This window comes from Cebus imitator, unplaced genomic scaffold (assembly GCF_001604975.1).
Source record: "Cebus imitator isolate Cc_AM_T3 unplaced genomic scaffold, Cebus_imitator-1.0 Scaffold30, whole genome shotgun sequence".
Taxonomy (NCBI): Eukaryota; Metazoa; Chordata; class Mammalia; order Primates; family Cebidae; genus Cebus; species Cebus imitator.
In genome coordinates, this window is record NW_016107345.1 from 5,379,095 (window position 1) to 5,404,664 (window position 25,570).

Below are 25,570 nucleotides of genomic sequence, written 5' to 3' on the forward strand. Positions count from 1 at the left end.
CCAAGCCCAGCTAATTTTTGTATTTTTAGTAGAGACAGGGTTTTACCATGTAGGCCAGGCTGGTGTCTCGAGCTCCTGGCCTTGTGATCGGCCCACCTCGGCCTCCCAAAGTGCTGGGATTACAGGTGTGAGCCACCATGCCTGGCCAAACAGGGGCATGGAAATTTTGTCTCAATTTATATTTATTTTCTTTCTATTAAGAATGAACATTTATGTAGAATTCCTATGTATTCTTTTTAAAATTGTAAATAAGTATTTTTTTCCCTATTTTGTCTTTGGTATGCTTAAACAGATTACTTGGTAAGAAATTCTTTAATGTTAAAGATATTAGTTCCTTCATCTTATATAATGCAAATTTGTGTTGTATTTTGTTGTTTGCACTAGCATTTTTAAAATCATTTTCAGTGCTTTGAAGTGAAAAACGACTTTCAATTATAATATTAAATATGTAACATAGAGAAAATAATTTAATTTTTATTGTACTTAGTTGCCTTATTTGTAAAACATATATTGGGAGAGGGATAGAGATGGTTGGGAAGTAAAAACCAGGCAGATTGGACGAAATATCTGTTGCAAGCTTTTCAGATCTAAAATTCTATAATTCCATTACTTTCCCATTCTATCCTGATTGCTGCATATAATCAGGCCTTTTTATGGAACTGTTTTTGATCTTGTATGTTTTGGGCAAGCATTACCATTGCTTATTAAGTTACAGTGCTACAAATTCAGGGTTAATTTTCTTTTAATGAAGAAACTTCTGCATGCCCCCAGGGCTTTTTTTTTTCCTGTTAAACTGTTATAAACCATTTCCATAAAAAAAATAACTTTAATGAGTTAAGCCTGCCACTTTCATGAAATAACAGCTAATGAATGACCCTGCAGACAGAAATGTGCAACACAACTGGAATTACTATAGTTTTTTCCTGACTCTGAGTCTATTTAATATTTTCATCATGTGCATGGACACACATACAGAACCTCAGAAATATAAAATAATGTTGTTGTGGCTATATTGTTAGTATAAGAGATACTGCAGTTTATACCTGAAGCCATCAGCAGTGACGTCTGGTTAAGAGACACTTCAGTTTGTTGACAGGTAGTTCTTATGGTGGGGTGTAGCTATTGAGTTTAGAGATGTCTGATTTCCTAATTTATGTATTCTATGGAATAGTGCCTATTTTTATATTAATACTTTGGAGAGACTAGCCTGAGAAAGTCCCAAAGCATTTCCCTTGTACCAGAACAGTAGGTTTTGCCTCATGGTATTGGCAGTGTTGAAGAGGAAGATCTTGAATTTGTGTGAGTGTTTGGCCTACCTTGCTATTACAGGAAGCCTCTCCAAGGATCCAAGTGATTTTCTTTTTGCCTTTTTTTTTTACATCATTTAATGAAAAATGCTTATTGATCATGACCTCTAAAAACTGACATTTCCTGCAGAAAAAGTCTGTAAGGAACACTGACTCCAGGCTGTTTCTCATTCAGGTGCTGTGCTTCCTGTTTTGTTCATTATAGTTTTGAAAGATTCATCTTATAGCCAATTTTCCCAGAAAAGTTTAGTTTATAATGACCTAGAATCAGCAATTTATTTCTAGTTAAAATGTTACTGCCTTTCCCAGTCTCACTTGGAGAGGGTCTGGATCATTTATCCTCAGGAAATCACTGCCTTGAGCTGAAATATACTGGAATCCTGCTACTTCCCTGAATTCCAGCTTCCCCCCGCACCCCACCCCGCCCACCCCAACATAGTTTTTACTTTTTTCCTTCCATCACTGAGTACTTGAAGATGGCTCTTTGCTGTTTTGGAGCATAAACTAGAGCAATGAGCGTGATATTTTTGAAAGCTTTCTAATTTAAGCTTTCTTGTTGGTAAATTCTCCTCTACCTTTTCCATCATTTGTGGCACAGCCAACAAAGCTAAGACTGATCAAGATTTTATATAAGAAAAGGAAGACAGGAAAAAAAAAAGTAAAGAAAAGCTCCTTGTAGCAGCTTCAGTAGGATCGGGGAAGGAGGAAGAGTGAGAGGAGAAAGAGACAAGGGTGGACAGAAAAAGTCCAATTTCCTTTCTCTGGTTTTGGCCCGTGCATGGTGATTATGCAAACCTAAGGGATTGCTGTTGACAGACAGAGTCCTCCCTTGACTCTTCTTTGCTTTTTTTTTTTTTTTTTTTTTGGATGCTGTGAGAAGACTGTCTTGCAGCTCTCCTATTAACCTGGAACAAGTCACAGCTGAGAAACTTCATGGCATAGCCTGAGAGAAAGATCTAAGTTTGGGTCTCTGAGCTTTATTGGGCTGGTGTGTGATCTGAATAGAATCCAGACACTCTTAAAAGCTCATGTGGCAGGTGTGGAGGTTAGCTGGTTATCTGGCTGCTCACCTTCCTAATGCAACAATAACAATTGTAATCAATACTTAGACAGTGCTTACACGTGACAGATGCTGCTTCAAGTACTTTATGTTGGTGAGTTAATCCTCATAGCAACTCTGAGAGGTACATGCTATTATTATTACCCTCTCCTGATTTTATAGATGAGGAAACCCAGTCAGAGGGATTTTAATATCTCACCCAAGGTCACCGACAGTAAGTGGTGATTTGAAAACACACAGTTTGATGTCAGAATCTGAGAGATGACCAGTGTTAAGAGGGAAATGACCTATAAACCAGGGCTGCAGGGCAAACTGCCTTGGTGAGATCTAGGATGCCCATAGCAGTGGCACGAGTTAGCTAGAGAGGACTGTGGAATCTTGATTGAATGAAGAGGTAGAGAAATGATGAACTATACTATTTAAGAGCAAATTATAGAACAGAAATATATACAAGCCACCCTCTTCACCTGCTGCGCCATGAGCTTGTTATTCTCCATCTATACCCACTGCCAACTTGAGGAAGAAAGGGAGAGAATGAGATGGTAAAGACTTCAACGGCAGTTTTATCACAGTAAGACTGTGTGACCTAATTAATGGTTCAAATGATGGGTTTGGAGTGAGAATTTCCTGTTTGCTAAAAAATAGTTTTGTGTCTCTGCCACCCTATGGGTGGAGCTCAGGAAGAAACCTGAATCTGTTACAGACAACTTAAGGGAGCAACATTTTTTTTTAGATATCTGAGTGTTCCAGCATCAGTATCCAAAAGACTGGGAATTATTTTCTTTTTTTTGCGCACTAAAGGCACTACAGTACAGCTTTGTCATCATCTATAGGGAGACAAAATTAACCTTTGATGTATCATTATCATTTTCTACAAACCAGAGTGAAGTATAACTTAACCAAAGTATCTAAGTATTTTTGTTTTGTTTTCTAGGTAAAAATTTCTACATAAAAACTATTATTCCATGACTTCTGAATTATTCAAGATTACTGAACTGCATATTTTTTTTTTTTTTTTGGTAAAGTAACAATTAGAACACAAATCCCTTCAGCTGCACACAATTTTTGCTGGTGGTGAATATAGGAGCCAATCACCTTTTTATTTCCAGAAGGATAGAGAATAGTAACGTCATATGGGAAAATTGCTTAATTTAATAATTACATATATTTGCCCTTGACAAAGACTTTCTTGACTGTTTGGATGGAGAAGTCCCAGGGAGTGGGTGGACAGTGTGGTTCAGACGTTCCAGAGCCTGCCTCAGCAGGATAGTGTGAATGCCTAGGGTGCTTCTTGGGTTGACAGAGGCCCTCAATCACACACCAGGATTCTCAAGCAGAATCTACCCGAACTAGAAGTCCAGAATCAAGTTTTGATGTTATATGATTTATGTTCTGGGAAATATGGGGGTTGGATAAAATCTTTCATGGACTTCCTAGAGGTTTCTATCTTCTTAGGGTAGAATGTCCCAAAGCTTAAGCATTTCAGGACGATCTTAACTATGACTACCTGTGGTGTTATTTGTTTAATATATATTTTTAAAAATTTATTCACTATGTCAACATAAATACATTTATTAAAGTATGTAAATTTGTATGATTATCATCAATGATTAAGAAAAAGAACTCTTTGCCATAAAAGGAGGTCATAATCAATATAAATACAGAAACAAAAGCAAAATAGTAGTATAAAATCTATTTAACTGCCATTGCCTCCCTACATAAGGCTCTGAACTTGTAGCCTGGCCTCTGTTTTTTATGAAGGGAGATCAGCAAGTTTCTAAAAAGTGTTAAAGGACTAATTAGTACCAATTTAGACTTTTTCCTTGATGTAAATATTTTTGAAAGATAATTGTAAAGGTGATGTATATTACTTAAAATTGTCTGAGTAAATTTGCCTGTGAATGGAAATACTGATTAAGGAGAAACTATACATTTGTTTTCCCTAAGACAATTGGTTTCCTCACCCAGCTGGGGGCACTGGAACATTGCTGGACCTACTCAAGTGATGGAGGGCTTCAGAGCAAACAAATGGTGGGCTTTCAACTGGAATCCAGCCATGTGGGGCACCCTACTGCCTCCCAACCAACACAATCCAGGGCGTAGTATATCACACACACCCCAGCATTTTCTTTTTATTTTGAGATAAAAAGACATGCAATTAAAGGGAAAAACAGGCACTTCTCAAATGGGTGCTCCAACCACAGTACATTTCTTGACATAGATAAGATGGCTGTCTTTGTGGACACTGAAAAACATTGCCAATTGGCTTTGAAAGGTTAATCAATATCTGGTACTGCAATGTGTGGCACTGATAAAGTTAGGGAGTGTATTAATTTTCTGTGGGTTCTATAAAAATTGCCACAAATTTATTGGCTTAATACAACAGATATTTGTTTTCTCACAGCTCTGGAGTCCAGTGTGGACACCTAGATTTCAGTGAGCCAGAATCTAGGTCTCCAGTGGGCCATGCTCCCTTCAGAGGCTCTAGGGGAGAATCCGCTCCTTGACTCTTTCAGCTTCTGGTGGTTGTCAGCCTCCCTTAGCTTCTGGCTGTATTGCTGTAGTCTCTGCCTCTATGGTCATTGCAACCTCCCATACTGTGTGTGTATTCTCCTTCTGCCTCTGTCATGGTTAGTTGGGACTCAGTTGGCACTATAACAAATTTAAGACACACACTAGATGACTTAAACAACACTTATCTCTGATAGCGCTGAGAAGTCTAAGATCAAGGAGCTAGCCGACCTGGTGTCTGGTAAAAGCTCTCTTCCTAATATGGTGATAGCTGTCCTCTCAATATATCCTCACATGGCTTAGAGAAAAATCATCTCTCTTGTGTTTCTTATTCTGAGGATACTAATTCTATTTTTGAGGGCGGCACACCATGATGTAATTCCCGTCCAAAGGCCCCACCTCCTAATACCATCACTTGGGGGTTAGGATTTCATACACAAAATTTCAGGGGATCACAAAATTCACTCCTTAACACTGTCACATAAGAATATTTGCAATTGGCCTTAGAACCTTACAAATAATTCAGATAATCTCATCTCAAAGTCCCTAACTTAATCATATTTTCAAGAAGACTTTTAGCAAATATATTAACCTTTTCAGGTTCCAGGGATTAGGATGTAGACATATTTTGAAGGGTTCATTCTTCAGCCTGCCACAGGCAGGGAGAGTTATCTTGTTAGAATAGGGAGGTAAGATTTGTAAAGCTCCCTCTATGAAGCAGACACTGTGTGGCATATTTTGTCTGTTAGCTTATTCACTCCTGGCAACAATTTCATGAGGTGTTGCCCACATTTCACAGATAAGAAAACTATAACAGAGAGCTTAAAAACTTGTCCAAGATAACAAAACTAGCAAGTGGCAGATACTTTAACAATCACAGTTTTTCAGCAGCCAAGTCACATTATATTACCACCTCACTGATCTTACGTTACCAGGTGAATATATTCTGCTTTCCAGAGTGTATTGGACCTACATGGGATCTGCTCAAGCTCCTTGTTTTCTGCTGAAACCACTTTTAATATAAACTTGCCATGACCGGCCAAAGTGAGGACACAATTCTAGGCAATGTCCTGCAGTCCTGACTGCACTGAATTCATGGATGAATGTAGACATGTAGACTTCTTAAAATAAAATGAAAAGAAGCCCTAGTGAACACAGCACATCACATATTCTTTTTTCATATCCAAGCTGCTTCAGAGTTAATCAAGTGTTCAGTCGTTTTGTTGAATTAATCAGCCACAATGATAAGTTGTTTATCTTGCCTATAGGAGGCAGAAACATTCAAACTGTTCACCTTCATGCACACTTTCTGTGTGTCTCTGTAAATTATTTTTAGTAGGTGCTGTAATTGCTGCTAAGATGGAGCTTCCTAAGGCTCTTAAACATGAACCTGTCCAACAGCTTTACTTTGACAGAAGTTTTGCAAGGGTAATGAAACATTCAGGCAGGAATAAACTTGCCTAAGACACTTCATTTAAGGTCTAGTCTTGGAGAAATATTAGCAACGACCTTCACGTGTCCCCCTTCAATCCAATTGAAATTAGAAAGCACATTACAATGAAATCTTTTTACCACCATCTGGTTAAATAGAGTTTTCTAATTGTCTGTGTCATGGGCTAAGCCTAAAAAGGAAGAGTGGCAAGAAACTAATTCCCCACAGACAAAAGATGTGTTGATGCTATTTAAAACGCCTGTCAGGGTCTAGTTTCTGAATCCCAAATATAATGCTCCTTTACATGTAGAGTGGAGTAGAAGTAACCTAGAGATGTGGGGGGCTTTCTGTTGACATAAAACATGAATAAACAGATCTCAGGCAGATTTTCTAAGAGCATTCAGTATTTTACCCCAAATGTAAACCTTTCACAGCTACGTATTTATTTTTGCAGAGGTGAGTCCAAAACACAAGCAGATTTTGGTGATCATTTGCATAGGAAAAAACAGACTTCACACTTGTGAATCAGAGCTGTTTGCTTTGGAGGGCTGCATTTTCCCTTTGTAAGCTCGCTGAAGTGAGGGCGTTGTCTTTCTATGCCCCCTTTCCCCTGCCTCCCAAACATCACCTCCAGGCAGTTTCCCGTGATAATTCAACAGCTGCTCCTTTCCAATTCCTAAAGGTTTATGCTGTAGCTCTGTATTTATCTTGGACGTTCCCCTGGGTTGAGCTTATTAACTTATTGCATTGCCACTGCAGAATTTATTGCATAAAAGGGCCCGCTGCTGGCTGTGGGCTACAAGTAGTAAGTCCAGAGTTTAAGCCCTTATGAATTAGGGGACCAGATGCATACGTAAGATAAACCTGTTCTCCTTCTAGCCCTTGGGATGAGATTTCTCCCTTCTGAACCCTCCTTCCACAGAGTTAACAATTTAGATTAAATTCGTTCAGAACATAAGAAAACAATTTTCATTTGTAAAGAGATTAGTTATTTTTCTTCTTCTTAGGCAAGAACAACAATCTAAATAAAAAGATATATTAAAATGGGATTTCATTTTTTTAAATGGCTTCCTAATACAAATAATAATGGGAAAATAAAGCTATTTGGGTAATGTTGAATAGCAACTGACCATGGCATTTTAATAACTGTAGGTAATACATTTAAGATTTTAATTGACTATGGTAGTAATTTAACTGCTTTACCGAAGTATACCAATGTGGACTAATGATGCTTGTTGGGACCCTTCCTTCAGGAGGCTCACAGAGGTATTGATCCATCTGGTCCCAGGGTAATGTCCAAGGGCTGTACAGAAGAGAATCAGAAAGGAAATAGTTTTTGGCTTAAAATAATTTACATTCCAAATGCATCTTGATCTATAACAAATTTGGTTGAATGCTTTATACTGGAGAAACTTTTATTCCTACTATAAAATATAATCAAATGCATTTCATGGTAATGAACTACTCTGGTTTAATGAATTTTTCTTTAAATATGGAGTTAATGTTCAATTTTAGAATTACTTTGTCCAGTGAGTGTTTGAGTGATTACTCAAATATTCTATGGAGTTGTTCATAGACACTAGGAAAATGAAGATAAAATGTGAGTTCCTCATTTCCATTTGCTTAAAAAGTACAACTATTAAAATAATCACTATGGAGATTGTAAAATGTTGAGACAATTCATACTTTGCTGTGGATCTGGTGACTTTTGAAGGAAATTGTGCGGTCTCTGCTTGCCACCTGCTCCTTTGGTCATAGATTAATAACATCTGACCAAGCATGAAGGCATGCTGGGGCCATCTGCCGTTGCACATAGCAGGATGTGTTTCAGCTTTCCTAAGTAGAATTCTGATTAACTACATGACGCCACTCTTAGTCGATAGTTATCCTATTGAGCTGCATGAATCCGTTATTTTGATAACAGAAACTTAGTACTCATCTCGGTTAAACCAGAACCACTTAATCTTTTTGGTGGTGGTTAAAGCACTAGACCATCTATAAAATTTTCCATGGTAATTACGAGCTTTCTTTTCTATTTATGTAGTAATAGGATATCACATAAGACCTTTACATTCGTCTTCCTGCTTTGATGTGGTCTGCAAATTTGAGAAAAATAGATACCGAGAACCTATACCTTCTAAATAAATTGAATTCTCGTTCCTCCACGCCAACCCCTTACCTCCCACTCCCTTCCACCCCCACCTTCACTGCCACAGTCATCGCAACTGTGACCGTGGTCCTCTCCACCAGGATTTCTTTATGCTCTGGTTTTTTATTGCCAAGGAGCCAAGAGACTATGGATGATAGAGAAGTATGCCCTACTTGGTAGGTAATCATGCTATAAAGGTTCTTATGAAGCAGAGACCCAACATTTTCCCAGCATCTTCTTTGGAATGTGGAGGAGTCCCAGTGCTATCCTTACTGACACTCCAAAGGGAGTCTACCCAGCTGCCCGAAAGTGGTGAGCACAGTGGAAATGACATCAGCCCAAGGACTAAGAGGACTTGAGCAAACTGTAACTAACTAGCCTGGCCACCTGGGGCAAGCCAGTTGACATCACAATGTTTTAGTTATTTTTTAGTAAAAAATGAGAGACTAGAATCAATGCTTTTAAATTGTATCATAAAATGTGACAGTTATTTAGGGCAAATGGCTGAACTTCACACCTCCCTTTGTTCTTTCTCCCACATGGAAGGAGGTGGATTACCTGGCAGTGCAGCAGCTATCTTGTGACTGTGAGGCAACCAGTGTGAGGATAAAGGCTGGCCCAACTCAGATTGTGGAGCTGGCCCCTATGGCATCATTTAGGTGCCATCCCTCCCCTGGACTGCCTTTTCTCAGCTTCTTGCTGTGTGAAACAATAAATTCTTATACAGTGAAGCAACTCTTTGTTGTTTACTGTTGCAAACAGCTGAGGGCTCTGAGATCAATACTCATGCTTAGCTTTCAATTACTATTTTGTACCCATCTGTTGTTACAAACGCTGTCTCCATTAGATACTTAAAGGTTTTTTATTTCTTTGAATGGGGGAATTTTTTGCATCCCTGCAGATAATATTCCTTTAATGTTCTTTTATAAATCTCTTGTTTTCAGATGGCAAATCTGAGAACCATATTTATAATTTATCTTTTCCTTTTATATTGAAAATAGAAGGTGATTCTGAAATAAAAAAGGAAGTATTAAATTGGGGAACCTACTCCATTATTGACAACTAGTATAGTTAATTGTGGTGATTTTTTCAGACTAAAAGAGGGGTTTGTTCTGTTATTCCCTAAAAAACCTTGCTAATTTTTAGATAAGGAGAGACTCATTTCTTTTTGCCTTCAATAGGCAAATACAATTATTGCTTGTGAAAGTAGCTATTACAGTGGCTCATGCCTATTATATTAGGCTGTTTTTGTACTGCTATAAAGAAATACCTAAAACCCTAAAACTGGGTAATTTATTTCAAAAAGCGGTTTAATTGGCTTATGGTTCTGCAGGCTTTATAGGAAGCATAGTGCTGGCATCTACTTGGCTTCTAGGCAAGCCACAGGAAAATTAAAATCCAGGTGGAAGGCAAAAGGGGGAACAGATATGCCACATGGTAAGAGCAGAAGGAAAAGAGAGAAAGACAGAGTGGGGGATACAAGGTGCTACAAACTTTCAAATGACCAGATCTCCTGTGAACTCTGAGAAGAGCTCACTTATCTCCAAGAGGATGGCCTAAGCCATTCATGAGGGATCTGCCCCATGATTCAAACACCTCGAACCAGGCCTTACCTGGTGGGGGATTGCATTTCAGCATAAGATTTGGGTGGGGACGAATATGCTGATTATATACCAGCACTTTGGGGGGCCAGTGTGAGAAGATTGCTTAAGCCCACCAGTTCAAGACCAGCCTGGACAAGATGGCAAGATCCCATCTCTATTTAAACAAACAAACAAACCAACCCCAAATGCTGAATGACTGGCAATTTTAACTTTGGAATAAAACTTGGATGTGAATTGCATTTTAATAATTAAATTGAATTAGTAAGTAAATACTTAAAATCTTTAAAAAATTAAAATATTCTAAGATTTTATATATTTACATCTTGATAACTATCTGTGGACTACTAAAATAAATTGAAATTCTACTCTAGCCTTTAAGCAAACACAAAAAGCTTTGGAACGGGATTCTGGCTTGAAATTGAAAAATGTTGAAGACATATTTGGTTGAAAGATGTAGTGGAAACATGTTACCTAGGTTACATGAATTTATGATCAAAATATCAAATGGATCTTTTAAAGCATATAATCCACCCCCCTCCAATTTAAATATATCTGAAATCTGTTGCCAATTTGATGACTCCTGCTTTATAATGCCACTCATATTTTTTATATTGAAGGCAAAACATCTTTCCAAGAGAGTTAATATCCCTATTTCATAAACACAATGGTTTATTTATAACATGCCATTTCTATCGTAGGTCACTGGAGACAGAAATCAGATTTTATTTGAAAGAGTTTATAATGTTAATGAAAACCTTTTAGATTTTTTACTAATATGTTAAATTTCTATAAAATAATTTACATTCCTACAACAAAAGAGGAAGTATAGAGTAATAAAAATGGATGTGGCCTTTATAATCAACCAACTTGTGTAAGAATTCCTGTTCTCCTGAGCCTACCTGTAGCAGACAGTTGTTTGGCTAATCTAACACCCATTCCCAGCCTCCTTCTCTTTGTTCGTGAGAGGTTGAGAAATTAAGATTCTATCTTCCCCAGCCTCCTTTCCAAGGAGGCTGTGTGACTCAGTTCTGTCCAATAAACTGTAAGGGGATGCTGCCAGGGCATTTCTAGGAAATCTTTTCATTAAAAAGAGAGAACATGAGGAGAAAGTAATTCCTTTTTTTTGCCACCACCTTACTCCCTTTTGTGTTGGATCTGCACATTGATAAAATGGCCGCAGTCATCTTAGGACCAAGAGGCTGAGGACAAGATGATACCAGTGACTTTGACCTAGTGCCCCTACCTTGTTGAATCACTGGCCCAGTCATGGGGTTACCAGCTTTCTGATTCGTATTCAGATGATTTTGAAAAAATACTTTCATTGCTTGTAGCCATAAGCACTCCTTTCTGTTGTATGACGTTTACTATCATGTGCAAACATTTTAACTTTTCTGAGCTTCAATTCCCTTTTCCGTACAATAGAAATGATAGTACTTAACTCACAGTTTGTAGTTATTATTTTGTAAAAATGTGTTGAATAATGTATTTGAGTAGACTAATATAGTAGAAGCTCACTAATAAACAGTTTGACCATAAATGCTTTGGATTTTGGATTTTTTCAGATTTTGGGATGTTTGCATTATACTGATTGAGCAACCCTAGTCTAAAAATCTGAAATCTGAAATGTTCCAATGAGCATTTTGTTTAAATATCATGTCAGTGCTCAAAAAGTTTCAGATTTCAGGTATTGAAATTAGAGATACTAAACCTGTAGCTCTTTTTGGTTACATTAATGGAGCTGTGTTGCCTTAACCAACTTCAGTAAGATAGAATTTAATAACGTTCTTGTGGTTTAACAAAACTATATGGTATGTTTTAACTTACTCTCATTTAAATCTTCCAATAAATCTACAAGGAAGATATAATGCTCCATTTACAGATGAGGAAACTGAGACTTAGAAACAGAAACTCTTCCAAGGTCAAACAGTTTTAATGTGTCAGAGATGGTGATTGTGTCCTAAAGATTACCCTCCAAGCCTTGGGAGTTAGGAAAACCCTGAATGGGGAACATAAGAAGGCACCAAGCTAGAGAAGCAGCAGATTTCACATGCAGCCAGAGAGGACCAAGATGAGTGCCAATGAGAATACTGAGAGCTCTAGAATGTGCATGTATGTATCTATGAATGTGTGTGAGCGGGTGCGAGAGGAGGACCTGGGAAGCAGCTGTGACAGAGGACAAGAGCTATGGCTTAGAAACAGGAGCCAAACATCAGAGTCCGGAAGAGCAGATAAAGCTGGTGGTAAACTCACGTGCCTTCTTGAGCCAACAGGTGACATGAATGTGTGAATCTGCTGGAAGCAAGACAAAAATGGATAGAAGGGACTGGCAACTGGAGAGAGGGCACGTGTCCCATCTAAACATATTTTTTAAAATGTAAAACACCATGCTAACAAAATAAGAGATATACATGGAGAGTATTTGATTCCTGGCCACTGGTTTATAACCTGGAAAGTAATGCAGCAGAAAACAGAAGCCCGTTTTGCAACTGACTTTTTAGTCCAAGCTTTTTTCTTTAAAACATGTTACCTGACATTCATTTACTCTTTCATTCAACCAATGGCTTTACCAATCAACATCCTTTGGCATCTTTGGACCAGGTAGTGTGCTAGGTGTTGGGGTTATTAAGACTCCAGAATGGAACAAGACACAGTCCTGTCCTTAATAGAAAGAATATCATATTTGTAAATTGTAGTAGCACATGAAAGGCCTGAAAATAGCTCTCTTGCAGAGTGCATTGAACCACAAAGGACAAAGCAACTTATCTTCAAGGAGTGATTATGGGAGGCTGCCCAGAGAAATGAGACTTCACTGAATTTATACCAAAAAGAATAGGGGGAGGATTTTGTTGTTGCTTTATAGAGTATGAGTGAAATGGAGGGCAGTTGTCAGAGAGGGAAAGATTAAGGAAAAGTAGCTCTGCTTTAGACAACAGATGAGAATGATTTTATTTTATGTGTCAAAGTTCTGGTTTAATAATTCATTTCAGGCGGAAGGATCAGCATATGCAAAGGCCAAGAGACATCAGAATAAGGGAAGGTGTATTGCTTATCAAGACATAAAACCTTGAAGGAAGGCCAGCTAATAAAAAGCTTTTATGACAAGAATTTGGGGCCTTTGGATTACATCCTGCAGGCATTTGAAGGATTTTAATTAGGAAAAAATTATGAGTAATTAGCACACAGAAGGATAACTCTGAGCTCCCTGAGGAGGTTGGATGTGGAAGGGGCAAGATTAGAGAGATGGAAGCCATACAGAGGCTTCTTTCATAGCATGGATAAAATATGACAAAGAATTGGACCGGGATATGAGAAAGAAGGGAACTGATAGGAGATATAACAGTTATGATACTAGGCTGTGCTTATTGCTTAGAAAATGCCTGAGAGAGAGAGAAAGAGAGAGAGAGAGAAGCTTAGGGTAGTGGCTCTCAAACTCTAGCAAGCAACAGAACCACCTGAAAGCTCCTAGTAGTCCTTGGCTGGGAACTTGTTTGCATTTCCAACAAATTCCTAGGGTATGCTGATGCTGACATTGCTGGTCTGGGTGCCACACTTTGAGAACCACTGGTCCAGGTAACTTGCAGGACTCTGCCCTGGGTAGGTGATCATTTAAGTCTACTCTTCCATAAACTTTGGAAGTTGGCCCAAGTACTGAATTGACAGACCATCTTATTACAAGTTATAAACAGTTTGTATCAAATAAGTGGTCAGACGAGAAGTTCATAATTTGTGAAGCCACTCAATTTTTTTTTTTTTTTTGAGACTCACTCACTCTGTCGCCCATGCTGGAATGCAGTGGTGCGATCATGGCTCACTGCAGCCTTGACCTCATGGGCTCAAGAAATCCTCCCATTTCTTAGCCTTTCAAGTAGCTGGGACTAAAGGCACAAAGCCTCTGATTCTAAAAAAAGACTAAACTGAAAAGGTTTCTAAACACCAGTTTTATTTTCCATGAATGATAGAGTAATTGAGGTAGGGAAATAGAGGAAATCTTATTAATTTAGATTTCTATAATTGGCAATGTAGAATAATTTGTAGAGATTAGCAATGGAGTTTTTTTGTAGCAAATATAAGAACTCATAAGCAAGAAGATGATAGAAGGATTGAAATAATAATTCATACCATATAGAAAGTAATTTTACAGGAAACATAGAAAATGTTTTTTACTCAGATGAGCATCTAAAGATGAGCGTTGTCTTTGGCTAGAAGATAATAAATAAGCCTGTTATTTCCTGAGGCTTTTTATAGATTTCTACTGTCTTCTGATTCCACTTTGCTACGGATTCATCCAGCCATTGCAAACATATCTGGTGTTTGATGGTTCCGCTGTGGCTGCTGCGAGCACATTTAAAAAATGTGGTCCTTGGACCTCCACCAAAGACTGACTGAAGTCAGAGTTGCAGGGATGGAGCTTTGAATCTATATTATTACCAGCCTCATCAGGTAATTCACACTCACACTGAAGTTTGACAGCCCCTGGCGTGGACATTTGGCTTTCAGGGATAAAAGGTTTACCTCTCTCAAGAGAAGGAATTTACATCACTTACATTTATAGTGACCTAACTTTTGACTACATCATTGTCTCTTAACAAGCAATTGTAATAGGTATCTCAGTCCCTAAATGGATGCATAAGAAATCAAATCTCTCTTCACTTCCTTCCCTCCTCTTCTCCCTTCCTTCCCTCCTTTGCTCTCGTTCTGTCCAACTCAGCTCAAGGTTTTTTATGAGCTCTCATCCCTGTAGAAAATTAGGTTCTAATTATTTTGTGCTATGGAATCCTCTGGCAGTCTGGCAAAGGGCAGGGGCCCTTTTTGGAATACTTTTTTAAAGGGACAAAATGCAATACATAGAAGTATAAAGAAAATGCATTAATTAAATCATAAATATTAACTGAAAATTTTCAAATCTACTTCCAATAGTAAGAACTCCAATTGTATTAGAGAAATGGATACATATTTTTTAATTTATTAAAAATAAGATCTAGGAGTTCTAAAACTTGGCATAATTTTGTAATGGTGAGCATAAATAATATTCTGAGATATCAGCAACAACTATGATGTCACATAAAAATGTGACTTCTATTAGTGACAGATTTTGCCTAACTGCTTGTTCTGCAGACTTGTTTTGCAATTGAAAAAGATACCAAGTATCATTCAGAAGTTAGTGGAAATGAAGATATCGTTTGTCCCCCCTCCAAGTTCTAGACAACAGGTTAAAGCTGTCTAGTAAGTTATAAACTTAATCAGACTGTTAAAGATCGTCTCTACCTTCCATGCCATTGCGTGCAGATTCTAGGGTCTTACCTGGTGCCAGTGTTTGTGTTGGCGTGCTCCATCTTTCCACTGTCATCTTTTTCTGCTGGTATTGGCTGAGATGTCCACAAGTTGCTCCTCAGATGTCGACGTATGCAGGCTGCTGCTCTGTCCATCTTAATTCCTTTTCAAAGATCTCCCTTCGGTCCATTGGCTTCTTCTGTCTTCTGTGGCACTCTGGGATGCAGCAGAATCCTGCTGTTCTTGAGTCATGATGGGGCATGGAGATTGCTGTTAGACATTCTCCTACCCATGTACATGGCACAGCCATTTTTTCTCTGGGTACTTATCACCTCCCCAGGGCTCTACCTGGAAGATTCCCTGTCATCTGGGGTTTTACAAACCTATTTGAGTGTCCTATGCACTCTCCCTCTTTCTTAGCGTAGGAGTGGGGTTGGGGTGGGTGCTCAGGAAGAGGGCACCATTTTCAGAACTCACATAGCACCCAGACCATTAAAGCATTTTCTGTGACTTTTCTTACTCATCACATCTTTGAATTCGAATCCCTTTCTAATCTTGTGGACAAAGAGGGAAGAAAGAGTCTTTTCTTACTGAACAAATACTATTCTAAACATAGTATCCATGAATTCTTTCTAATACCATTTTCTTTTGAAACGCTTTTGTTCTATTCTTTATCCTATAACGCTATTCCTTGAGATAATGACCCTTACATTAGGGAGAAGCCCCAAGAGTGAGCCTCTCCAGTATGAGTTAGGATACAGTTGTGCTACTGTAACAAGGAGGCCTCAAATCACATGGCTTAAATGAAAGGAAGTGTCTTTCTTCTTGTGTGTTAAAGGAAATGGCCAGCGTGGAGGAGTGCCTTTGCCCTACGTGATCACTCAAGGTTTCAGGTTTTTCCCAGAGTTTAGCTTTTTATCCCTTCAGCATCTTCTACATGAAGCTTGGGTAGTCTCAGTGGGAAGTGGGGAAAGAGGAAGCATAGATTTCGTTTTAAGCAAATGGAACAAGAGTTGCTCAGATCACTTTCACTCACAGTCTTTTCATGAGGATTCAGCTGCAAAGTGACTCCTGAGTACAAGAGAGGCTGGGCAGCATAGTCCTTCCAGGACAACCAAGTGCCTAGTTAAACTCTCACTTTTCAGAAAAAGGGTAGTGGGAATGGATTTTGGAAAAAAACTAGCAGTGTGTCACAATTATTTTACACACTTTTCCTCTCCGATTTCTGGCTAGCAGCTTCTCTAGATTAACCTAAAGATTTGGTTTATATCATAGCGTTTCCCTTAATGTTCGAGCAATATTATTCCAACCTGATTTTTTTGAGGATGGAGGAGATGTCTGGGAGAGGACACCTGTGTGTCCTCTGCTGTGTCCACTGCTGAATTTAAGAGGCATCTAGGCATGTGTGGAAACTGGTAAATGTCCTGACAAAGGACTGCAGGCAGGGAGAAGAGCTCTGCTAGGGAACCCTCATCCTAAGGCAGGAAGCCTGCTGAGGTCAGCAGAGCCTGGGATGAGGGCTTTCTCACTGGAGTGGTGCAGCTGGTATAGTGTGGTGGTTGCCGCTCAGCCACTGTTAGCACATTTGGGTTCTTGGGAGGAAGTATAATGTGTAACTAACACTCAAAACACTATTACCAAAAAGTAATATTTTTGGACCAACAATGCTGCTTTTAAGAACGCTTCCAGTGATTGATTGATTGATTGATTGATTGATTTTTTTAATTTTTTTTTTTTTTTTTCTCTGTCTTGCTCTGTCACCCAAGCTGGAATGCAATGGTGCGATCTTGGCTTACTGCCACCATTACCTCCTGGGTCCTAGTGATCCTCCTACCTCAGCCTCCTGAGTAGATTGGACTACAGGTGGGTACCACCATGCCTGGCTAATTTTTTATTTTTAGTAGGGATGGGATTTCACTGTGTTGGCCAGGCTGATCTTGAACCTCTGACCTCAGGTGATCCACCTGCTTGGGGCTTTTAGAGTGCTGGGATTACAGGTTTGAGCCACCATGCCCAGCCTCATCCCAGTGATTTTTAACATAACTAGGAGAGCTGTTTTCCTCCCATTGTGCTTTAATTATGACACAGCCTGACCCCTTGAAGACACAAGAGTGTACCTGTGCAGGACTATGTAGCCTGAGAATGCTCTAAGGGAGGGGGACCCTCCAGGTAGAAGCAACACAAAGTAGCCTTAAGTGCCCGGTGGAAGTGATATTAGCAATGCAGTGAGCATTATGCCTTGAAGAGCACTCGTTCCAAGTAACAAGGTGACTTCTGTATCCAGATAATGACTGCAGAAGTTCTGAGAAGCAAAGCAGAGCAGATTAACAGTAGTGCTTGGGGAGCAGCTTAGACAGTGGTGAATAGGCTTGTGGTTGAGCACATGTGAGACTCCTTCTGGACCCCCTGACACGGGCGATTTGCAGTGGGCTAGAGGTCTTGCTTAAGTTCATGTGAGCTGGAACCAGGGGAATTTAGGTAATATAACATAGAGTGCTGTGTTGCTTAGGTAAGATGCAAATAATTCTCCTTTATTGTTAAAAAAGACTTCTATTTGATAAACTCCATTCCTCAAGACTCTAATTAAAACTTGAAAATATTTTATAATTTAAATTTTACAATTTATACTAAACAATACTTCTCACCCTAATGTGCATGCCTTTGAAAATGTGAGTTACTAGAGAAGGGACAGCAGTGTAAGGTGAGACAGTGTGCACTGATAATTATAACTAAATCTAGAGACTAAAGACTAATAAACAATCTTATCTCTTTTGGAACCTCACAATACTCTGTATTTGTCTTTAGTTCATTGCATGTATACACTTATACATTATTTGATTTACAGATTGTTAAAGCTAGAAGACACCTCCTCTGAAATTAATTAGTTATAGACCGGGAAATACACAGCCCAGAGAGGTTAAGTGGCTTGCCTGAGAGCACATGGTTTCTCATTCCCTCTACTAACATGCCATGCCATACTCTGCGATGCATAGCCCAGTGCCTTGATCATTTATGGTGCTGTGTAAATCAGCTGACATGAGCCAAACTGATACTTACCGTGGGATACATTTTATACAGCAGTCCCCCTCTATCTGCAGAGATGTGTTCCAAGACTGTCAAAGATTCCTGAAACTGTGCAAAGCACCGAACCCTATATATACTATGTTTATTTTTTCCCTACACATGTGTCTTTGATAAAATTTAATTTATAAATTAGGAACAGTAAGATATTAACAATAATAACTAACAATAAAATAACAATTAAGTAAAAGAAGTGTTACTTGAATACAAGCTTTGAGATATGATGATATTTGGTATGATAACCCAGACAGCCACTAAGCATATACAATGTGGATACACTGAACAAAGGAATGATTTATGTCCCTGGCAGGATGGGGTAGGATGGTGTGAGATTTCATCATGTGACTCAGAACAGCAAGCAATTTAAAACCACGAATTGTTTATTTCTGGAATTTTCCATGTAATATTTTCAGACCACAGTTGACTTCAGGTAACTGAAACCATGGAAAGTGAAGCTGTGGGAAAGTGAGGACTATGGTATTGGAAAATAGATACAGTACTAAATTCTTGGGAGAAGCTATACTTGAATTTTAAAGCCCATTTTTATGTAAGAAACTAGGACTTGGGTGAATCCTCTGTTGGATGAAACCTAAGCAAAAATGTACTTAACAAACATTTATGTAGATTTTACCATGTGCCAGGCATTGTTCCAAGTACTTTACAAATTTTTACTCTTAGTTTTCATGATAAGCCTAATAATTAGGTTGCCTTATCCTCAGTTTACAGATAGGAAAGTAAGACATGAAGAGACAGGTAACTTACTGCAGACAAACAGCAACACAATGGCAGGGCTAGGATTCAAACCCGCTCAGCCTGGCTCCCACTGCTTCTCCAAAGTTGTAGACTATGTAAGGAGTTCTGGGCAATCTCTCTCTATCTCTGTCTCTGTCTCTGTCTCTCTCTCTCTTTCTCCCTTCCTTTCTCTCTCTTGCTCCCTCTCCCTCCTTTCCTCCCTCTTCCCTTTCCTTCCCTAGCTCCCCCCCTCACCCTGGTGTCTCTCTCTCTCTCTCTCTTCTCTGTCATTGCTGAAGTGCAGGGCTTCCATTTGGTCACAATTACCTTGTGGCACTCCAAAAGCTAGCACTGGCACAGCTGTGTCAGCACAGGACCCACCACAATCAAACATGACACAACTGAGGAAGGCCTGGGACTCTTGCCTAAGCAGAATCACCAGGCAGAGTCATAGAGAAGGAGGCTTGTGTGACTTTGCTGACATAGCTTGCTAGCCTCAAGAGGCTTCTGTGGGCACCAGGGTGGCAAGGAAGGGAGCTAAGACTCCCTCTCAGCAAGACATCAGGGTTTGTAACTTTCTCTGCATCTTGCAGAGGTTGTAATTTATGCTGGGCAGTGATGGAACTTCATGCATTAGATCTATGTCCTTGAATAACTTTCCTGATCCAAGATTTGAACAAAGTACAAAAGTGTTTAAGTTGTTGTTTAGACTTGCCAGAGAACAGAGAAGCCACTGGAACAAGTTGCCATAAAAGGAAAACTACTCATTTCCAAAGCCTTCACTGAAATAATTGCTGTACTCGAATTTCGGATTTTCCTGTAACATACAAAACTAGGCAGATACTTTTGGTTCAAACGTGCTTGCTTTATCTTAATGACATAGGAAGATTCAACAGCAGAAAACTGGGAGATTTTATTTCTCAGATGTAACCTAGAATGGTATTTAGTTGGATAGTGAAATAGATTGAGAATAAGTTTTGGTTGGAGAGCAAAACTTAAAAAAAAAAACTTTAAAATATTCCTTATTGTGATTGTCATATACCAACTTTCAATTGTCTTATTTTAGCCCTTGAATTCCTAAATGCTGTGATTTGGCTGGAGTAGAAAAAGGGGTCCTTCATTAATGTGTAGTAATTTCCCAGCCAAAGGCCCATCTTGGGACAGACTGCTTGTCATCTGCCTAGTTGTTTCACTGAGATTCAATAAAGGGAGCATCGTTTCTATTATAAAAAGGCAATTCCATTTTTAAAGGCCAGATAATTGTATACAGTTTAAATCAACCCTGAAATCATATTGGAGCCAGATCAGATTCTGATGGTAAAATAGATACCTTGGGACATTTCAACAGTGTGATGACAAAAGCCCACCTCCTGGGATTTACAGCCTGAGAGGCTTTCATTCAATTTGAAAACAAATTAAATGGAAATACTTGAGTAGAAAAGTGTAGCTGCAAACAATATCTGGGGCCCAACATTTACCATAAATATTTTAAGATCAAAATATATACTGATCAGCTATGGATGAGATTAAGAAAAAATAATATGTACATTGAATTCTAACTAAATGCATGGTAGTGTTTTACAGTGTGAATAAGAGATAGTCCTGACCTCAAGAAGTTTATAAATTAGATCAATTTAAGAAAGCATCATGGTTTTTAATCTTTTGAGATTGTGACCCTGGATTGATTAGGATTAGATTAAGCTGGAAGTGGCAGAAGCCCCCTGTTAATGTGGCTGAAGGTAGTAATTTATTTCCCTTTCTTTCAAACACAGGCAATTCCATAACTGAAATGTAACTTCCATGATTATCATGGATGTATCTCATGGGTGTTCATTCACTATTGTAAAATTATACCTTTGTGTTAAGACTGAAATTCTTGGAGATTTTCCATATTTTGTTTATCTTGCATATCGAGTTCGTGATAAAGCCATTGAACAAGGCCTCTTGACTCAATCACATTGGTCATTTTTAATGACTAGCTCAAGGAGCTAGATGACATCACTTTAGGATCAAGAAGAAGGAGCTTCAGTACAGAGTCACCTGTGTTTAAAATGTCATCTCCGCTATCATACACTAATCTGAAAGAGGACAAAGCCAGTAAACAGTTGAGTTGTGCACATGCCCCATTATCTGAGAGCAGGTTCAGCGCTAATAATTGTTCATCAGCCTGACGTGTGATACGCCAATGCTCCATGTTTACCTTCAGGGAGGAAAAATGTAGATTCTACATGAAAAATTGTGGCAAAATAGCTTGGTTATTTAAAATGTTCTAAATGGAGCTTGGTTACTGTTGTAGAGGTTAGCTTACCAGCTGTCATAAGTTCTTGATTATTTATAACTTAAAGCTTAGGAGTTGTATCATAATTAGAAAGTCATCAGAAAAATGCTGCACAATTTATCTACAAATGATGAGCTTGCTCAGTGCTGAGAAAACCTCCAACATGACAATACATCAATTGTCCAGTGAAAATATGATTGAATATATCCAATGCCATTTTATCTTTGTTTTTGAATTATTGAACAGCAAGTGCTGAGAGTTGATTTAATTATACTCTTCATGGCATACTAACCCAATGGACTATACAAAGCTTCAATCTTAATTTGATTTTATTTTCCCTCTGTTATCCCCAATCCCATTCTTCTCCCTCATATAAAATTTACTTTAATATGTTTGATAAATATCTTTCAACAGGTCTGAATTCTTATAAAATGTGTAGGGTTTTTTTTGTGTATAACTGTATTTTGAATTTCTTTAAACATAACTCTGTGGATCTAGTTATACTTATGTTGCTGTACATCCATCTAGTTCTTTATTTCTAACTGTTACCTTGGAGTCCATAGCATTCAACAACTGTACTTTACTGACTCCTTCCCTGTTGAGCGCTTAGGTTGCCTCCAACTCCCTGATGCCACCATGAATACTTTTGATAGTCACATCACCTGAGACAAGACACAGGAAATATAAGCAAAAATTATCAATATGAAAGTTTCAAGCCCCTCTGGGCTATTGATTTCTTTATTTCTTTCTTTTTATTTTTTTGAGAATGAGTCTCATTTAGTCACCCAGACTGGAGTGCAATGGCATGATCTTGGCTCACTGCAACCTTTACTTCCTAGTCTCAAGCGATTCTCTGGCCTCAGCTTCCCGACTCTTTGAGACTACAAGCATGAGCCACCAATGCCTAGCTAATTTTTGTATGATTTGTAGAGATAGGGTTTTGCTATATTGCCCAGGCTGAGCTAAAAGCAATTTATCTGTCTCAACCTCCTTATGTGCTGAGATTACGAGCTTGAGCCACCATGCCCATCTGGGCTATTGGTTTCTATTCTTATCATTTTTCTTAGATGCTTATCAATGCTTTTAAGGCATTCTCAGAGTTGGAACTGTAAAACCTGCTGGAACATCAACAAAGCTTGAGGAACAGTGGTCCTCAACCATGAGTCAGTTTGCTTCAAGCTAAGGGACATTAGGCAATATCTGGAAACATTTGGTTGTCACAACTGGGGAACATATAACTGAGAATTCGTGGCTAGCAGGGATACAGCTAACATCCCACAATGTAGGACAGCCCTCCACAACAAATAATTTTTTAGTCTAAAACGTCAATAGTGCTGAAGTTGAGAAACTTTGTTATACAGAATTTTTAGCTCTACAAGTATTTCCTTTATATATCCTTTGAGTTTTGTTCTGGCTTGCTTGTCTTGCTCTGGCTTCCTTGCCATACTGTTATGCTGATGTTTATTTTCTTATTTGTCCTCCTTTATTTATTGGCTTTTGACTTGTGCTTTGTCTTGCTTCTATAACTGTGGTTACCTGCTTTGATTAGGTTTATAATATTCTTGGAAAATTCCATCTGCATACCTGCAGATGGGTTTTACTGAAGGCATTAACTTGATTTTTCATCTCAATTGTTTCTGCTCCTCAATGTAAGGCCGCAATATTTCTTGCTGTAAATTAACAACTTGACATTCTGATTCATACATGCTTTCATCTTGTGGAAAAAATACTGCTTACCAAATAATCCTCATTCTCTACTTCTGCTTTACTAACAGAATCTACATTTTGTTACAGGTGAAATAAGTATTAAGTTGGTGCAAAAGTAATTGCGGTTTTGGACCATAAATTTTAAATCAGTACAACTAGGCTCAAACACATCCTTATTAATCAAAAATTACAATCAACACATTTTTGCCAATGAGAAAGAAGTTTGTTTATTCCAGGAGCATAAAAATCTGTGTTTTGGGATTCTACAAACTCTGGGAAAGCATTTTCTGCCTCCTGCTGGTTGCGGAAGCAATGTCACATGGTATGGAAAAGATCTACCACTATAAAGGTGACAGCGATCTCTTCCTCATTTGTGATGTTCTTTTGTGAGAAGGTCTGAATAGCATTATCAGACCTTCAAATCTAGAGCAGGCACCAAATTTCCAAATTGATCAAGAAAATGGTGAAGAATCATTATTGATTTTAAAAGACTATTTTGAAAAAAAATATATTTTCTTTTTTCATTTCTAAATAGTTTGCATTTCTTGTGGAACTTAAGAAACATGGGGACTTTATAGGGAAACCAAAAGCCAGTGTTCAGAGGGCCTGGGTCAACAGGTGTGCTGTGTCTTTCATTAAAGGCTTGCTGAGTGATTGATGGGTTAACATTGAACACTTTAGTGAGCTGTCTCCATTCTGTCTAGAAAAAGATATTTCATATTGCTAAGGATGTATTATGGTGTTACTGTATCTATATCTGTTCTTTACACATTAAAAGGAGGTTGTGCCATTATAGTTCAGGTCATAGAGGGCTGCTATAAAGGTGACAGTGATCTCTTCCTCACTTGTGATGTTCTTTTGTGAGACTGGCTGAACAATAGCATCATCAGTATCCCTTTCATTCACAGGTTTCAAGGTTGATATTTTGACTGTAAGACTAACCTCCTAAGGATGTTTCAGAAACTACAAAATGAAAGTAAGAATAATCCTTCTTAGAACACTGCAGTTGCTGAAGTAGAATCAACTTCATGGATGTGGAAATACCAATTCTACCACTTCAGAATAGAATATGTACTTAACCATGTAAAGATCTTGCCAGATTAAGGTATAGAGGCGTTACAGGAGCTGAAGGAGATGGGCTTCACTGTTCCTAGTCCTTTAAGGTTTTTAGGCTATAGTCTGAAGACTGAGGGAGGCCTTTTCATTTCTCTGTGTACCGAAAGTACTGGGGCAGAACCAATGCTTGGGGCATACTCTACAGAGATTGTTGTCTGAATGAATTAATATCTAGTCACTTGCATTTACTCAGGGGGGCTGAAAGCCTGACCTGTATCTAGCTTTGATTCTCTCTCTCCCTCTGTCTCTCTTTCTATCTGTCTTACAGCTACTGACATAATCTTGCTGAGGGCATGAAATAAGTTAGTTAATTCCTAGGACATGGCTTGAAAATTGGAACCATCAGCACATAATCAATAGTTGGATGATGACCTTAAATCTTTTTTTTGTTTTGTTTGAGACAGGGCCTCACTCTGTCACCCAGGCTGGGGTTCAGTGGCACAATCCTGGCTCATTGAAACCTTGACTTCTGGTTCAAGCGATCCTCCTGCCTCAGCCCCCAAAGTAGCTGGGACTATAGGTGTGTGCCATCACGTCAGGCAATTTTCTTTTTTTTTGTATTTTTTGTATTTTTAGTAGAGATGAATTTTTGCTGTGTTGCCCAGGCTGGTCTCAAATTTTTGAGCTCAAGTGATGCACCTTCCTTGGCCTCCAGAGTGCTAAGATTACAGGCCTGAGCCACCGTGCCCTGCCCACTTTAAATCTTTATGCCTCTTGAGACAAACTTATTCTTCAAGATTTTAATAAGACCTTTTTGAATTCCAAGCCTGTTGCCCTTATTAACATCTCCAAAGGTCTCAGAGCTTAGTTTTTCTTGAGTCACTTTAGTTTTCAGTCCTCACTTCTGAACTGTCCCTTTTCTGCTGTAAATTTCACGTGCAGTCTGTTTACACTCAACAATACCACGTGGAATGGTATCTCCAGCCCTTTATTTTCCAAAGCAAAAGGAAATATGCCCTAAGTAGCAGCCTTCCTGTGGGGGAAACTGAGGTACAAAGTGATAAGTCATTTGCCCAAATTCCCACACTAGTAAGTTAGAAGACTACAATGTGTGCCACGTTCTCAGGGATCTTGCACTCAGCAACAAGACAAACGATGACCATGCAAACTGATGAACAGTGCTGCAAAGGTGGGATGCAGGGTGGTGGCAAGTCACTCTGTCTGGCAGAGAAAGAACACCTTCAGGCAAGGAAGATCATTTCACATTTGAGTCACGATTTGAAAGACAAACAGGTACTTAAAGGTTGGTGGGGAGAGGCGGTACTGGAGCATGGTGGTATCCTAAAGCACCAAATATGGAAAGAGGGAATGATACATTGAAG